The following is a 17,709-nucleotide window of genomic DNA, read 5'->3' on the forward strand; positions in this document are numbered from 1 at the left end:
TTCAATGTATGAGTATTGCAAATCTTCATTTAAAATTCATATAAATTCCATCATCTTCAGTGGTGTCCTTTGTTTAAACTCATTTTTAAACTTATCAAATCAGAAGTATGTAAAATATTTGGAAATAAGAAAATATGCAATAAGAATGCAGAGATCCATTACTTGTGCTCTGGTCTTTAGAAATTCTCCATTTTTTTTAACTTCAGTGTGCACTAATGAGAGGGGAGCACATATCTTCTTCTTCTTCTAGTAACACCTAGTGCCCTCTATGTTTGAGCAGCAATATAATAACTGATTAATTTGCCCTTGCATATCTTAGTTATGTCATATTGCTTGATTTGAGACAAAAGTCACTGAGCCATGTAGAGAAAAATCTTCATCAGCCAAAGGATGACACTCCCACTGGCTTCTGATATGTATTTGAAAAGATTTTGTGATATATGTGTCTATGATGTTTTCAAGTATTCATGCACTCCACGATGAGCTTATTCCATTCTTGTCCTTCAAGAAAAACAAATGGCCCATACGGGGATCGAACCCGTGACCTTGGCGTTATTAGCACCACGCTCTAACCAACTGAGCTAACAGGCCACACATATTACTGCTAGCAAACACAAAACTGGCAAATGTACCTCAAAGCACAGATCATATTTTGTTTTTATAGCATTTCATTTTTCAAAAAAAAGCTTAAGCCATAGAGTCACTTGAAGCATGGGTATCATAAAAATGCTCCAGTTTCTTTCTACATTACAAAATAAAAATAAATATTAGATAGGATAAAAACAAAGATTAAGGCATCTAGTAATAGTATAAAAATAGACAATTTAGACTAGGAGTATATGCAAATCTAAGCAAAATCAATCTAAAAAATCTAATACACAATTTTTAATTGTAAATTTACAGATTGTTGAAAAAGATAATCCCAGGATGTAATCCATTATGTATTAAATTTAGTATGTTTTACCAAGTTGTGTATGAATAACTTTTAACACAAAAAAATATATATTAAGGAAGTAGCTTAATGTGCCTATTGGAAATAAAGAATGCTAGCCCATTTTGGAATGCAAAGCTTAAGAAAATACAAACTTCAATCCATAGGAAAGCACTTTTTATTCAGTCTACACTCTGTAATCATACTATAGCTTAATTTACAAATTGTGATGTCATTATCAGACTTAACTCACAAGAGACTTTCATCCTTGGTCTATAAAAAAGGCAGTCGTCTGTTATAAAGCTTGAAACAATTGTAAGTGGCTGATATGCAAATATGGAAATACAGAAAAACTGTCAATTCAATGCTAGGATAACATAAGGGGTGATGCTCCAACTGAAATTGGTCCTAGGCATTTAGGTTTCTAGTATCTATCTTCTCCATTAAAAAATAGGTTACTTTTTATATATTATCATTGGGTTTGGACAAATATTCTACATAATACCTATTGCATCCCTGAGCTTATTAGAAACTTGAAATAATATATATAAAGTATTGAATTTCTTTTCTTTGCATTTAAAAGATGAGCGCACTTCAGTAGATGCCATTGCTCAGGTGAGGGTTCCATGGTGTAATTGTTAGCACCCTGGACTTTGAATCTAGTAATCTGAGTTCATATCTCGTGGGAGCTAACATTGTTTATTTTCCTTTTGTTCAAAGCTCCATTTTCATTCAATGTTTGAGTATTGCAAATCTTCATTTAAAATTCATATAAATTCCATCATCTTTAGTGGTGTCCTTTGTTTAAACTCATTTTTAAACTTATCAAATCAGAAGTATGTCAAATATTTGGAAATAAGAAAATATGCAATAAGAATGCAGAGATCCATTACTTGTGCTCTGGTCTTTAGAAATTCTCCATTTTTTTTTACTTCAGTGTGCACTAATGAGAGGGGAGCACATATCTTCTTCTTCTTCTAGTAACACCTAGTGCCCTCTATGTTTGAGCAGCAATATAATAACTGATTAATTTGCCCTTGCATATCTTAGTTATGTCATATTGCTTGATTTGAGACAAAAGTCACTGAGCCATGTAGAGAAAAATCTTCATCAGCCAAAGGATGACACTCCCACTGGCTTCTGATATGTATTTGAAGAGATTTTGTGATATATGTGTCTATGATGTTTTCAAGTATTCATGCACTCCACCGATGAGCTTATTCCATTCTTGTCCATCAAGAAAAGCAAATGGCCCATACGGGGATCGAACCCGTGACCTTGGCATTATTAGCACCACGCTCTAACCAACTGAGCTAAACGCCCACAGATATCACTGCAAGCAAACACAGAACTGGCAAATGTACCTCAAAGCACAGATCATATTTTGTTTTTATAGCATTTCATTTTTCAAAAAAAAAAGCTTAAGCCATAGAGTCACTTGAAGCATGGGTATCATAAAAATGCTCCAGTTTCTTTCCACATTACAAAATAAAAATAAATATTAGATAGGATAATAACAAAGATTAAGGCATCTACTAATAGTATAAAAATAGACAATTTAGACAAGGAGTATATGCAAATCTAAGCAAAATCAATCTAAAAAATCTAATACACAATTTTTAATTGTAAATTTACAGATTGTTGAAAAAGATAATCCAGGATGTAATCCATTATGTATTAAATTTAGTATGTTTTACCAAGTTGTGTATGAATAACTTTTAACACAAAAAAATATATATTGGGGAAGTAACTTAATGTGCCCATTGGAAATAAAGAATGCTAGCCCATTTTGGAATGCAAAGCTTAAGAAAATACAAACTTCAATCCATAGGAAAGCACTTTTTATTCAGTCTACACTCTGTAATCATACTATAGCTTAATTTACAAATTGTGATGTCATTATCAGACTTAACTCACAAGAGACTTTCATCCTTGGTCTATAAAAAAGGCAGTCCTCTGTTATAAAGCTTGAAACAATTGTAAGTGGCTGATATGCAAATATGGAAATACAGAAAAACTGTCAATTCAATGCTAGGATAACATAAGGGGTGATGCTCCAACTGAAATTGGTCCTAGGCATTTAGGTTTCTAGTATCTATCTTCTCCTTTAAAAAATAGGTTACTTTTTATATATTATCATTAGGTTTGGACAAATATTCTACATAATACCTATTGCATCCCTGAGCTTATTAGAAACTTGAAATAATATATATAAAGTATTGAATTTCTTTTCTTTGCATTTAAAAGATGAGCGCACTTCAGTAGATGCCATTGCTCAGGTGAGGGTTCCATGGTGTAATTGTTAGCACCCTGGACTTTGAATCTAGTAATCTGAGTTCATATCTCGTGGGAGCTAACATTGTTTATTTTCCTTTTGTTCAAAGCTCCATTTTCATTCAATGTATGAGTATTGCAAATCTTCATTTAAAATTCATATAAATTCCATCATCTTCAGTGGTGTCCTTTGTTTAAACTCATTTTTAAACTTATCAAATCAGAAGTATGTCAAATATTTGGAAATAAGAAAAGATGCAATAAGAATGCAGAAATTCATTACTTGTGCTCTGGTCTTTAGAAATTCTCCATTGTTTTTACTTCAGTGTGCACTAATGAGAGGGGAGCACATATCTTCTTCTTCTTCTATTAACACCTAGTGCCCTCTATGTTTGAGCAGCAATATAATAACTAATTAATTTGCCCTTGCATATCTTAGTTATGCCATATTGCTTGATTTGAGACAAAAGTCACTGAGCCATGTAGAGAAAAATCTTCATCAGCCAAAGGATGACACTCCCACTGGCTTCTGATATGTATTTGAAGAGATTTTGTGATATATGTGTCTATGATGTTTTCAAGTATTCATGCACTCCACCGATGAGCTTATTCCATTCTTGTCCATCAAGAAAAGCAAATGGCCCATACGGGGATCGAACCCGTGACCTTGGCATTATTAGCACCACACTCTAACCAACTGAGCTAACCGCCCACAGATATCACTGCAAGCAAACACAGAACTGGCAAATGTACCTCAAAGCACAGATCATATTTTGTTTTTATAGCATTTCATTTTTCAAAAAAAAGCTTAAGCCATAGAGTCACTTGAAGCATGGGTATCATAAAAATGCTCCAGTTTCTTTCCACATTACAAAATAAAAATAAATATTAGATAGGATAATAACAAAGATTAAGGCATCTACTAATAGTATAAAAATAGACAATTTAGACAAGGAGTATATGCAAATCTAAGCAAAATCAATCTAAAAAATCTAATACACAATTTTTAATTGTAAATTTACAGATTGTTGAAAAAGATAATCCAGGATGTAATCCATTATGTATTAAATTTAGTATGTTTTACCAAGTTGTGTATGAATAACTTTTAACACAAAAAAATATATATTGGGAAAGTAACTTAATGTGCCCATTGGAAATAAAGAATGCTAGCCCATTTTGGAATGCAAAGCTTAAGAAAATACAAACTTCAATCCATAGGAAAGCACTTTTTATTCAGTCTACACTCTGTAATCATACTATAGCTTAATTTACAAATTGTGATGTCATTATCAGACTTAACTCACAAGAGACTTTCATCCTTGGTCTATAAAAAAGGCAGTCCTCTGTTATAAAGCTTGAAACAATTGTAAGTGGCTGATATGCAAATATGGAAATACAGAAAAACTGTCAATTCAATGCTAGGATAACATAAGGGGTGATGCTCCAACTGAAATTGGTCCTAGGCATTTAGGTTTCTAGTATCTATCTTCTCCTTTAAAAAATAGGTTACTTTTTATATATTATCATTGGGTTTGGACAAATATTCTACATAATACCTATTGCATCCCTGAGCTTATTAGAAACTTGAAATAATATATATAAAGTATTGAATTTCTTTTCTTTGCATTTAAAAGATGAGTGCACTTCAGTAGATGCCATTGCTCAGGTGAGGGTTCCATGGTGTAATTGTTAGCACCCTGGACTTTGAATCTAGTAATCTGAGTTCATATCTCGTGGGAGCTAACATTGTTTATTTTCCTTTTGTTCAAAGCTCCATTTTCATTCAATGTATGAGTATTGCAAATCTTCATTTAAAATTCATATAAATTCCATCATCTTCAGTGGTGTCCTTTGTTTAAACTCATTTTTAAACTTATCAAATCAGAAGTATGTCAAATATTTGGAAATAAGAAAAGATGCAATAAGAATGCAGAGATCCATTATTTGTGCTCTGGTCTTTAGAAATTCTCCATTTTTTTTACTTCAGTGTGCACTAATGAGAGGGGAGCACATATCTTCTTCTTCTTCTAGTAACACCTAGTGCCCTCTATGTTTGAGCAGCAATATAATAACTGATTAATTTGCCCTTGCATATCTTAGTTATGCCATATTGCTTGATTTGAGACAAAAGTCACTGAGCCATGTAGAGAAAAATCTTTATCAGCCAAAGGATGACACTCCCACTGGCTTCTGATATGTATTTGAAGAGATTTTGTGATATATGTGTCTATGATGTTTTCAAGTATTCATGCACTCCACCGATGAGCTTATTCCATTCTTGTCCATCAAGAAAAGCAAATGGCCCATACGGGGATCGAACCCGTGACCTTGGCGTTATTAGCACCACGCTCGAACCAACTGAGCTAACCCGCCACAGATGTTACTCCAAGCAAACACAAAACTGGCAAATGTACCTCAAATTCACAGATCATATTTTGTTTTTATAGCATTTCATTTTTCAAAAAAAAAGCTTAAGCCATAGAGTCACTTGAAGCATGGGTATCATAAAAATGCTCCAGTTTCTTTCCACATTACAAAATAAAAATAAATATTAGATAGGATAATAACAAAGATTAAGGCATCTACTAATAGCATAAAAATAGACAATTTATTCAAGGAGTATATGCAAATCTAAGCAAAATCAATCTAAAAAATCTAATACACAATTTTTAATTGTAAATTTACAGATTGTTGAAAAAGATAATCAAGGATGTAATCCATTATGTATTAAATTTAGTATGTTTTACCAAGTTGTGTATGAATAACTTTTAACACAAAAAAATATATATTGGGAAAGTAACTTAATGTGCCCATTGGAAATAAAGAATGCTAGCCCATTTTGGAATGCAAAGCTTAAGAAAATACAAACTTCAATCCATAGGAAAGCACTTTTTATTCAGTCTACACTCTGTAATCATACTATAGCTTAATTTACAAATTGTGATGTCATTATCAGACTTAACTCACAAGAGACTTTCATCCTTGGTCTATAAAAAAGGCAGTCCTCTGTTATAAAGCTTGAAACAATTGTAAGTGGCTGATATGCAAATATGGAAATACAGAAAAACTGTCAATTCAATGCTAGGATAACATAAGGGGTGATGCTCCAACTGAAATTGGTCCTAGGCATTTAGGTTTCTAGTATCTATCTTCTCCTTTAAAAAATAGGTTACTTTTTATATATTATCATTGGGTTTGGACAAATATTCTACATAATACCTATTGCATCCCTGAGCTTATTAGAAACTTGAAATAATATATATAAAGTATTGAATTTCTTTTCTTTGCATTTAAAAGATGAGTGCACTTCAGTAGATGCCATTGCTCAGGTGAGGGTTCCATGGTGTAATTGTTAGCACCCTGGACTTTGAATCTAGTAATTTGAATTCATATCTCGTGGGAGCTAACATTGTTTATTTTCCTTTTGTTCAAAGCTCCATTTTCATTCAATGTATGAGTATTGCAAATCTTCATTTAAAATTCATATAAATTCCATCATCTTCAGTGGTGTCCTTTGTTTAAACTCATTTTTAAACTTATCAAATCAGAAGTATGTCAAATATTTGGAAATAAGAAAAGATGCAATAAGAATGCAAAGATCCATTACTTGTGCTCTGGTCTTTAGAAATTCTCCATTTTTTTTAACTTCAGTGTGCACTAATGAGAGGGGAGCACATATCTTCTTCTTCTTCTTCTAGTAACACCTAGTGCCCTCTATGTTTGAGCAGCAATATAATAACTGATTAATTTGCCCTTGCATATCTTAGTTATGCCATATTGCTTGATTTGAGACAAAAGTCACTGAGCCATGTAGAGAAAAATCTTCATCAGCCAAAGGATGACACTCCCACTGGCTTCTGATATGTATTTGAAGAGATTTTGTGATATATGTGTCTATGATGTTTTCAAGTATTCATGCACTCCACCGATGAGCTTATTCCATTCTTGTCCATCAAGAAAAGCAAATGGCCCATACGGGGATCAAACCCGTGACCTTGGCGTTATTAGCACCACGCTCTAACCAACTGAGCTAACCGGCCACAGATATCACTGCAAGCAAACACAAAACTGGCAAATGTACCTCAAAGCACAGATCATATTTTGTTTTTATAGCATTTCATTTTTCAAAAAAAAGCTTAAGCCATAGAGTCACTTGAAGCATGGGTATCATAAAAATGCTCCAGTTTCATTCCACATTACAAAATAAAAATAAATATTAGATAGGATAATAACAAAGATTAAGGCATCTACTAATAGTATAAAAATAGACAATTTAGACAAGGAGTATATGCAAATCTAAGCAAAGTCAATCTAAAAAATCTAATACACAATTTTTAATTGTAAATTTACAGATTGTTGAAAAAGATAATCCAGGATGTAATCCATTATGTATTAAATTTAGTATGTTTTACCAAGTTGTGTATGAATAACTTTTAACACAAAAAAATATATATTGGGGAAGTAGCTTAATGTGCCCATTGGAAATAAAGAATGCTAGCCCATTTTGGAATGCAAAGCTTAAGAAAATACAAACTTCAATCCATAGGAAAGCACTTTTTATTCAGTCTACACTCTGTAATCATACTATAGCTTAATTTACAAATTGTGATGTCATTATCAAACTTAACTCACAAGAGACTTTCATCCTTGGTCTATAAAAAAGGCAGTCGTCTGTTATAAAGCTTGAAACAATTGTAAGTGGCTGATATGCAAATATGGAAATACAGAAAAACTGTCAATTCAATGCTAGGATAACATAAGGGGTGATGCTCCAACTGAAATTGGTCCTAGGCATTTAGGTTTCTAGTATCTATCTTCTCCTTTAAAAAATAGGTTACTTTTTATATATTATCATTGGGTTTGGACAAATATTCTACATAATACCTATTGCATCCCTGAGCTTATTAGAAACTTGAAATAATATATATAAAGTATTGAATTTCTTTTCTTTGCATTTAAAAGATGAGTGCACTTCAGTAGATGCCATTGCTCAGGTGAGGGTTCCATGGTGTAATTGCTAGCACCCTGGACTTTGAATCTAGTAATCTGAGTTCATATCTCGTGGGAGCTAACATTGTTTATTTTCCTTTTGTTCAAAGCTCCATTTTCATTCAATGTATGAGTATTGCAAATCTTCATTTAAAATTCATATAAATTCCATCATCTTCAGTGGTGTCCTTTGTTTAAACTCATTTTTAAACTTATCAAATAAGAAGTATGTCAAATATTTGGAAATAAGAAAATATGCAATAAGAATGCAGAGATCCATTACTTGTGCTCTGGTATTTAGAAATTCTCCATTTTTTTTTACTTCAGTGTGCACTAATGAGAGGGGAGCACATATCTTCTTCTTCTTCTAGTAACACCTAGTGCCCTCTATGTTTGAGCAGCAATATAATAACTGATTAATTTGCCCTTGCATATCTTAGTTATGTCATATTGCTTGATTTGAGACAAAAGTCACTGAGCCATGTAGAGAAAAATCTTCATCAGCCAAAGGATGACACTCCCACTGGCTTCTGATATGTATTTGAAAAGATTTTGTGATATATGTGTCTATGATGTTTTCAAGTATTCATGCACTCCACGATGAGCTTATTCCATTCTTGTCCTTCAAGAAAAACAAATGGCCCATACGGGGACCGAACCCGTGACCTTGGCGTTATTAGCACCACGCTCTAACCAACTGAGCTAACAGGCCACACATATTACTGCTAGCAAACACAAAACTGGCAAATGTACCTCAAAGCACAGATCATATTTTGTTTTTATAGCATTTCATTTTTCAAAAAAAAGCTTAAGCCATAGAGTCACTTGAAGCATGGGTATCATAAAAATGCTCCAGTTTCTTTCTACATTACAAAATAAAAATAAATATTAGATAGGATAAAAACAAAGATTAAGGCATCTAGTAATAGTATAAAAATAGACAATTTAGACTAGGAGTATATGCAAATCTAAGCAAAATCAATCTAAAAAATCTAATACACAATTTTTAATTGTAAATTTACAGATTGTTGAAAAAGATAATCCCAGGATGTAATCCATTATGTATTAAATTTAGTATGTTTTACCAAGTTGTGTATGAATAACTTTTAACACAAAAAAATATATATTAAGGAAGTAGCTTAATGTGCCCATTGGAAATAAAGAATGCTAGCCCATTTTGGAATGCAAAGCTTAAGAAAATACAAACTTCAATCCATAGGAAAGCACTTTTTATTCAGTCTACACTCTGTAATCATACTATAGCTTAATTTACAAATTGTGATGTCATTATCAGACTTAACTCACAAGAGACTTTCATCCTTGGTCTATAAAAAAGGCAGTCGTCTGTTATAAAGCTTGAAACAATTGTAAGTGGCTGATATGCAAATATGGAAATACAGAAAAACTGTCAATTCAATGCTAGGATAACATAAGGGGTGATGCTCCAACTGAAATTGGTCCTAGGCATTTAGGTTTCTAGTATCTATCTTCTCCTTTAAAAAATAGGTTACTTTTTATATATTATCATTGGGTTTGGACAAATATTCTACATAATACCTATTGCATCCCTGAGCTTATTAGAAACTTGAAATAATATATATAAAGTATTGAATTTCTTTTCTTTGCATTTAAAAGATGAGCGCACTTCAGTAGATGCCATTGCTCAGGTGAGGGTTCCATGGTGTAATTGTTAGCACCCTGGACTTTGAATCTAGTAATCTGAGTTCATATCTCGTGGGAGCTAACATTGTTTATTTTCCTTTTGTTCAAAGCTCCATTTTCATTCAATGTTTGAGTATTGCAAATCTTCATTTAAAATTCATATAAATTCCATCATCTTCAGTGGTGTCCTTTGTTTAAACTCATTTTTAAACTTATCAAATCAGAAGTATGTCAAATATTTGGAAATAAGAAAATATGCAATAAGAATGCAGAGATCCATTACTTGTGCTCTGGTCTTTAGAAATTCTCCATTTTTTTTTACTTCAGTGTGCACTAATGAGAGGGGAGCACATATCTTCTTCTTCTTCTAGTAACACCTAGTGCCCTCTATGTTTGAGCAGCAATATAATAACTGATTAATTTGCCCTTGCATATCTTAGTTATGTCATATTGCTTGATTTGAGACAAAAGTCACTGAGCCATGTAGAGAAAAATCTTCATCAGCCAAAGGATGACACTCCCACTGGCTTCTGATATGTATTTGAAGAGATTTTGTGATATATGTGTCTATGATGTTTTCAAGTATTCATGCACTCCACCGATGAGCTTATTCCATTCTTGTCCATCAAGAAAAGCAAATGGCCCATACGGGGATCGAACCCGTGACCTTGGCATTATTAGCACCACACTCTAACCAACTGAGCTAACCGCCCACAGATATCACTGCAAGCAAACACAGAACTGGCAAATGTACCTCAAAGCACAGATCATATTTTGTTTTTATAGCATTTCATTTTTCAAAAAAAAAGCTTAAGCCATAGAGTCACTTGAAGCATGGGTATCATAAAAATGCTCCAGTTTCTTTCCACATTACAAAATAAAAATAAATATTAGATAGGATAATAACAAAGATTAAGGCATCTACTAATAGTATAAAAATAGACAATTTAGACAAGGAGTATATGCAAATCTAAGCAAAATCAATCTAAAAAATCTAATACACAATTTTTAATTGTAAATTTACAGATTGTTGAAAAAGATAATCCAGGATGTAATCCATTATGTATTAAATTTAGTATGTTTTACCAAGTTGTGTATGAATAACTTTTAACACAAAAAAATATATATTGGGAAAGTAACTTAATGTGCCCATTGGAAATAAAGAATGCTAGCCCATTTTGGAATGCAAAGCTTAAGAAAATACAAACTTCAATCCATAGGAAAGCACTTTTTATTCAGTCTACACTCTGTAATCATACTATAGCTTAATTTATAAATTGTGATGTCATTATCAGACTTAACTCACAAGAGACTTTCATCCTTGGTCTATAAAAAAGGCAGTCCTCTGTTATAAAGCTTGAAACAATTGTAAGTAGCTGATATGCAAATATGGAAATACAGAAAAACTGTCAATTCAATGCTAGGATAACATAAGGGGTGATGCTCCAACTGAAATTGGTCCTAGGCATTTAGGTTTCTAGTATCTATCTTCTCCTTTAAAAAATAGGTTACTTTTTATATATTATCATTGGGTTTGGACAAATATTCTACATAATACCTATTGCATCCCTGAGCTTATTAGAAACTTGAAATAATATATATAAAGTATTGAATTTCTTTTCTTTGCATTTAAAAGATGAGTGCACTTCAGTAGATGCCATTGCTCAGGTGAGGGTTCCATGGTGTAATTGTTAGCACCCTGGACTTTGAATCTAGTAATCTGAGTTCATATCTCGTGGGAGCTAACATTGTTTATTTTCCTTTTGTTCAAAGCTCCATTTTCATTCAATGTATGAGTATTGCAAATCTTCATTTAAAATTCATATAAATTCCATCATCTTCAGTGGTGTCCTTTGTTTAAACTCATTTTTAAACTTATCAAATCAGAAGTATGTCAAATATTTGGAAATAAGAAAAGATGCAATAAGAATGCAGAGATCCATTATTTGTGCTCTGGTCTTTAGAAATTCTCCATTTTTTTTACTTCAGTGTGCACTAATGAGAGGGGAGCACATATCTTCTTCTTCCTCTAGTATCACCTAGTGCCCTCTATGTTTGAGCAGCAATATAATAACTGATTAATTTGCCCTTGCATATCTTAGTTATGCCATATTGCTTGATTTGAGACAAAAGTCACTGAGCCATGTAGAGAAAAATCTTTATCAGCCAAAGGATGACACTCCCACTGGCTTCTGATATGTATTTGAAGAGATTTTGTGATATATGTGTCTATGATGTTTTCAAGTATTCATGCACTCCACCGATGAGCTTATTCCATTCTTGTCCATCAAGAAAAGCAAATGGCCCATACGGGGATCGAACCCATGACCTTGGCGTTATTAGCACCACGCTCTAACCAACTGAGCTAACCGGCCACAGATGTTACTCCAAGCAAACACAAAACTGGCAAATGTACCTCAAATTCACAGATCATATTTTGTTTTTATAGCATTTCATTTTTCAAAAAAAAAAGCTTAAGCCATAGAGTCACTTGAAGCATGGGTATCATAAAAATGCTCCAGTTTCTTTCCACATTACAAAATAAAAATAAATATTAGATAGGATAATAACAAAGATTAAGGCATCTACTAATAGCATAAAAATAGACAATTTATTCAAGGAGTATATGCAAATCTAAGCAAAATCAATCTAAAAAATCTAATACACAATTTTTAATTGTAAATTTACAGATTGTTGAAAAAGATAATCAAGGATGTAATCCATTATGTATTAAATTTAGTATGTTTTACCAAGTTGTGTATGAATAACTTTTAACACAAAAAAAATATATATTGGGAAAGTAACTTAATGTGCCCATTGGAAATAAAGAATGCTAGCCCATTTTGGAATGCAAAGCTTAAGAAAATACAAACTTCAATCCATAGGAAAGCACTTTTTATTCAGTCTACACTCTGTAATCATACTATAGCTTAATTTACAAATTGTGATGTCATTATCAGACTTAACTCACAAGAGACTTTCATCCTTGGTCTATAAAAAAGGCAGTCCTCTGTTATAAAGCTTGAAACAATTGTAAGTGGCTGATATGCAAATATGGAAATACAGAAAAACTGTCAATTCAATGCTAGGATAACATAAGGGGTGATGCTCCAACTGAAATTGGTCCTAGGCATTTAGGTTTCTAGTATCTATCTTCTCCTTTAAAAAATAGGTTACTTTTTATATATTATCATTGGGTTTGGACAAATATTCTACATAATACCTATTGCATCCCTGAGCTTATTAGAAACTTGAAATAATATATATAAAGTATTGAATTTCTTTTCTTTGCATTTAAAAGATGAGTGCACTTCAGTAGATGCCATTGCTCAGGTGAGGGTTCCATGGTGTAATTGTTAGCACCCTGGACTTTGAATCTAGTAATCTGAGTTCATATCTCGTGGGAGCTAACATTGTTTATTTTCCTTTTGTTCAAAGCTCCATTTTCATTCAATGTATGAGTATTGCAAATCTTCATTTAAAATTCATATAAATTCCATCATCTTCAGTGGTGTCCTTTGTTTAAACTCATTTTTAAACTTATCAAATCAGAAGTATGTCAAATATTTGGAAATAAGAAAAGATGCAATAAGAATGCAGAGATCCATTATTTGTGCTCTGGTCTTTAGAAATTCTCCATTTTTTTTTACTTCAGTGTGCACTAATGAGAGGGGAGCACATATCTTCTTCTTCCTCTAGTATCACCTAGTGCCCTCTATGTTTGAGCAGCAATATAATAACTGATTAATTTGCCCTTGCATATCTTAGTTATGCCATATTGCTTGATTTGAGACAAAAGTCACTGAGCCATGTAGAGAAAAATCTTTATCAGCCAAAGGATGACACTCCCACTGGCTTCTGATATGTATTTGAAGAGATTTTGTGATATATGTGTCTATGATGTTTTCAAGTATTCATGCACTCCACCGATGAGCTTATTCCATTCTTGTCCATCAAGAAAAGCAAATGGCCCATACGGGGATCGAACCCGTGACCTTGGCGTTATTAGCACCACGCTCTAACCAACTGAGCTAACCGGCCACAGATGTTACTCCAAGCAAACACAAAACTGGCAAATGTACCTCAAATTCACAGATCATATTTTGTTTTTATAGCATTTCATTTTTCAAAAAAAAAGCTTAAGCCATAGAGTCACTTGAAGCATGGGTATCATAAAAATGCTCCAGTTTCTTTCCACATTACAAAATAAAAATAAATATTAGATAGGATAATAACAAAGATTAAGGCATCTACTAATAGCATAAAAATAGACAATTTATTCAAGGAGTATATGCAAATCTAAGCAAAATCAATCTAAAAAATCTAATACACAATTTTTAATTGTAAATTTACAGATTGTTGAAAAAGATAATCAAGGATGTAATCCATTATGTATTAAATTTAGTATGTTTTACCAAGTTGTGTATGAATAACTTTTAACACAAAAAAATATATATTGGGAAAGTAACTTAATGTGCCCATTGGAAATAAAGAATGCTAGCCCATTTTGGAATGCAAAGCTTAAGAAAATACAAACTTCAATCCATAGGAAAGCACTTTTTATTCAGTCTACACTCTGTAATCATACTATAGCTTAATTTACAAATTGTGATGTCATTATCAGACTTAACTCACAAGAGACTTTCATCCTTGGTCTATAAAAAAGGCAGTCCTCTGTTATAAAGCTTGAAACAATTGTAAGTGGCTGATATGCAAATATGGAAATACAGAAAAACTGTCAATTCAATGCTAGGATAACATAAGGGGTGATGCTCCAACTGAAATTGGTCCTAGGCATTTAGGTTTCTAGTATCTATCTTCTCCTTTAAAAAAATAGGTTACTTTTTATATATTATCATTGGGTTTGGACAAATATTCTACATAATACCTATTGCATCCCTGAGCTTATTAGAAACTTGAAATAATATATATAAAGTATTGAATTTCTTTTCTTTGCATTTAAAAGATGAGTGCACTTCAGTAGATGCCATTGCTCAGGTGAGGGTTCCATGGTGTAATTGTTAGCACCCTGGACTTTGAATCTAGTAATCTGAGTTCATATCTCGTGGGAGCTAACATTGTTTATTTTCCTTTTGTTCAAAGCTCCATTTTCATTCAATGTATGAGTATTGCAAATCTTCATTTAAAATTCATATAAATTCCATCATCTTCAGTGGTGTCCTTTGTTTAAACTCATTTTTAAACTTATCAAATCAGAAGTATGTCAAATATTTGGAAATAAGAAAAGATGCAATAAGAATGCAGAGATCCATTATTTGTGCTCTGGTCTTTAGAAATTCTCCATTTTTTTTTACTTCAGTGTGCACTAATGAGAGGGGAGCACATATCTTCTTCTTCTTCTAGTAACACCTAGTGCCCTCTATGTTTGAGCAGCAATATAATAACTGATTAATTTGCCCTTGCATATCTTAGTTATGCCATATTGCTTGATTTGAGACAAAAGTCACTGAGCCATGTAGAGAAAAATCTTTATCAGCCAAAGGATGACACTCCCACTGGCTTCTGATATGTATTTGAAGAGATTTTGTGATATATGTGTCTATGATGTTTTCAAGTATTCATGCACTCCACCGATGAGCTTATTCCATTCTTGTCCATCAAGAAAAGCAAATGGCCCATACGGGGATCGAACCCGTGACCTTGGCGTTATTAGCACCACGCTCTAACCAACTGAGCTAACCGGCCACAGATGTTACTGCAAGCAAACACAAAACTGGCAAATGTACCTCAAATTCACAGATCATATTTTGTTTTTATAGCATTTAATTTTTCAAAAAAAAGCTTAAGCCATAGAGTCACTTGAAGCATGGGTATCATAAAAATGCTCCAGTTTCTTTCCACATTACAAAATAAAAATAAATATTAGATAGGATAATAACAAAGATTAAGGCATCTACTAATAGCATAAAAATAGACAATTTATTCAAGGAGTATATGCAAATCTAAGCAAAATCAATCTAAAAAATCTAATACACAATTTTTAATTGTAAATTTACAGATTGTTGAAAAAGATAATCCCAGGATGTAATCCATTATGTATTAAATTTAGTATGTTTTACCAAGTTGTGTATGAATAACTTTTAACACAAAAAAATATATATTGGGAAAGTAACTTAATGTGCCCATTGGAAATAAAGAATGCTAGCCCATTTTGGAATGCAAAGCTTAAGAAAATACAAACTTCAATCCATAGGAAAGCACTTTTTATTCAGTCTACACTCTGTAATCATACTATAGCTTAATTTACAAATTGTGATGTCATTATCAGACTTAACTCACAAGAGACTTTCATGCTTGGTCTATAAAAAAGGCAGTCCTCTGTTATAAAGCTTGAAACAATTGTAAGTGGCTGATATGCAAATATGGAAATACAGAAAAACTGTCAATTCAATGCTAGGATAACATAAGGGGTGATGCTCCAACTGAAATTGGTCCTAGGCATTTAGGTTTCTAGTATCTATCTTCTCCTTTAAAAAATAGGTTACTTTTTATATATTATCATTGGGTTTGGACAAATATTCTACATAATACCTATTGCATCCCTGAGCTTATTAGAAACTTGAAATAATATATATAAAGTATTGAATTTCTTTTCTTTGCATTTAAAAGATGAGTGCACTTCAGTAGATGCCATTGCTCAGGTGAGGGTTCCATGGTGTAATTGTTAGCACCCTGGACTTTGAATCTAGTAATCTGAGTTCATATCTCGTGGGAGCTAACATTGTTTATTTTCCTTTTGTTCAAAGCTCCATTTTCATTCAATGTATGAGTATTGCAAATCTTCATTTAAAATTCATATAAATTCCATCATCTTCAGTGGTGTCCTTTGTTTAAACTCATTTTTAAACTTATCAAATCAGAAGTATGTCAAATATTTGGAAATAAGAAAAGATGCAATAAGAATGCAGAGATCCATTATTTGTGCTCTGGTCTTTAGAAATTCTCCATTTTTTTTTACTTCAGTGTGCACTAATGAGAGGGGAGCACATATCTTCTTCTTCTAGTAACACCTAGTGCCCTCTATGTTTGAGCAGCAATATAATAACTGATTAATTTGCCCTTGCATATCTTAGTTATGCCATATTGCTTGATTTGAGACAAAAGTCACTGAGCCATGTAGAGAAAAATCTTTATCAGCCAAAGGATGACACTCCCACTGGCTTCTGATATGTATTTGAAGAGATTTTGTGATATATGTGTCTATGATGTTTTCAAGTATTCATGCACTCCACCGATGAGCTTATTCCATTCTTGTCCATCAAGAAAAGCAAATGGCCCATACGGGGATCGAACCCGTGACCTTGGCGTTATTAGCACCACGCTCTAACCAACTGAGCTAACCGGCCACAGATGTTACTGCAAGCAAACACAAAACTGGCAAATGTACCTCAAATTCACAGATCATATTTTGTTTTTATAGCATTTCATTTTTCAAAAAAAAGCTTAAGCCATAGAGTCACTTGAAGCATGGGTATCATAAAAATGCTCCAGTTTCTTTCCACATTACAAAATAAAAATAAATATTAGATAGGATAATAACAAAGATTAAGGCATCTACTAATAGCATAAAAATAGACAATTTATTCAAGGAGTATATGCAAATCTAAGCAAAATCAATCTAAAAAATCTAATACACAATTTTTAATTGTAAATTTACAGATTGTTGAAAAAGATAATCCCAGGATGTAATCCATTATGTATTAAATTTAGTATGTTTTACCAAGTTGTGTATGAATAACTTTTAACACAAAAAAATATATATTGGGGAAGTAACTTAATGTGCCCATTGGAAATAAAGAATGCTAGCCCATTTTGGAATGCAAAGCTTAAGA

At 32.5% G+C, this 17,709-nt stretch overlaps 11 non-coding genes across 11 annotated transcripts; all 11 read right to left on the reverse strand.

Moving 5' to 3' along the window:
• Positions 1–517: 517 nt before the first annotated feature.
• TRNAI-AAU (transfer RNA isoleucine (anticodon AAU)) lies at positions 518–591 on the reverse strand. The gene has a single exon. It is a non-coding gene; the product is annotated as a tRNA-Ile (tRNA).
• A 1,589-nt stretch (positions 592–2,180) lies between these two features.
• TRNAI-AAU (transfer RNA isoleucine (anticodon AAU)) lies at positions 2,181–2,254 on the reverse strand. The gene has a single exon. It is a non-coding gene; the product is annotated as a tRNA-Ile (tRNA).
• A 1,589-nt stretch (positions 2,255–3,843) lies between these two features.
• TRNAI-AAU (transfer RNA isoleucine (anticodon AAU)) lies at positions 3,844–3,917 on the reverse strand. Its single transcript has one exon. It is a non-coding gene; the product is annotated as a tRNA-Ile (tRNA).
• A 1,587-nt stretch (positions 3,918–5,504) lies between these two features.
• On the reverse strand, positions 5,505–5,578 carry TRNAI-AAU (transfer RNA isoleucine (anticodon AAU)). Its single transcript has one exon. It is a non-coding gene; the product is annotated as a tRNA-Ile (tRNA).
• A 1,593-nt stretch (positions 5,579–7,171) lies between these two features.
• On the reverse strand, positions 7,172–7,245 carry TRNAI-AAU (transfer RNA isoleucine (anticodon AAU)). The gene has a single exon. It is a non-coding gene; the product is annotated as a tRNA-Ile (tRNA).
• Positions 7,246–8,832: 1,587 nt separating this feature from the next.
• Positions 8,833–8,906, reverse strand: TRNAI-AAU (transfer RNA isoleucine (anticodon AAU)). The gene has a single exon. It is a non-coding gene; the product is annotated as a tRNA-Ile (tRNA).
• A 1,589-nt stretch (positions 8,907–10,495) lies between these two features.
• TRNAI-AAU (transfer RNA isoleucine (anticodon AAU)) lies at positions 10,496–10,569 on the reverse strand. The gene has a single exon. It is a non-coding gene; the product is annotated as a tRNA-Ile (tRNA).
• A 1,588-nt stretch (positions 10,570–12,157) lies between these two features.
• Positions 12,158–12,231, reverse strand: TRNAI-AAU (transfer RNA isoleucine (anticodon AAU)). The gene has a single exon. It is a non-coding gene; the product is annotated as a tRNA-Ile (tRNA).
• Positions 12,232–13,823: 1,592 nt separating this feature from the next.
• TRNAI-AAU (transfer RNA isoleucine (anticodon AAU)) lies at positions 13,824–13,897 on the reverse strand. The gene has a single exon. It is a non-coding gene; the product is annotated as a tRNA-Ile (tRNA).
• Positions 13,898–15,488: 1,591 nt separating this feature from the next.
• TRNAI-AAU (transfer RNA isoleucine (anticodon AAU)) lies at positions 15,489–15,562 on the reverse strand. The gene has a single exon. It is a non-coding gene; the product is annotated as a tRNA-Ile (tRNA).
• Positions 15,563–17,149: 1,587 nt separating this feature from the next.
• On the reverse strand, positions 17,150–17,223 carry TRNAI-AAU (transfer RNA isoleucine (anticodon AAU)). Its single transcript has one exon. It is a non-coding gene; the product is annotated as a tRNA-Ile (tRNA).
• Positions 17,224–17,709: the final 486 nt, after the last annotated feature.

This window comes from Pseudophryne corroboree, chromosome 11, assembly GCF_028390025.1.
Source record: "Pseudophryne corroboree isolate aPseCor3 chromosome 11, aPseCor3.hap2, whole genome shotgun sequence".
Lineage (NCBI taxonomy): Eukaryota > Metazoa > Chordata > Amphibia > Anura > Myobatrachidae > Pseudophryne > Pseudophryne corroboree.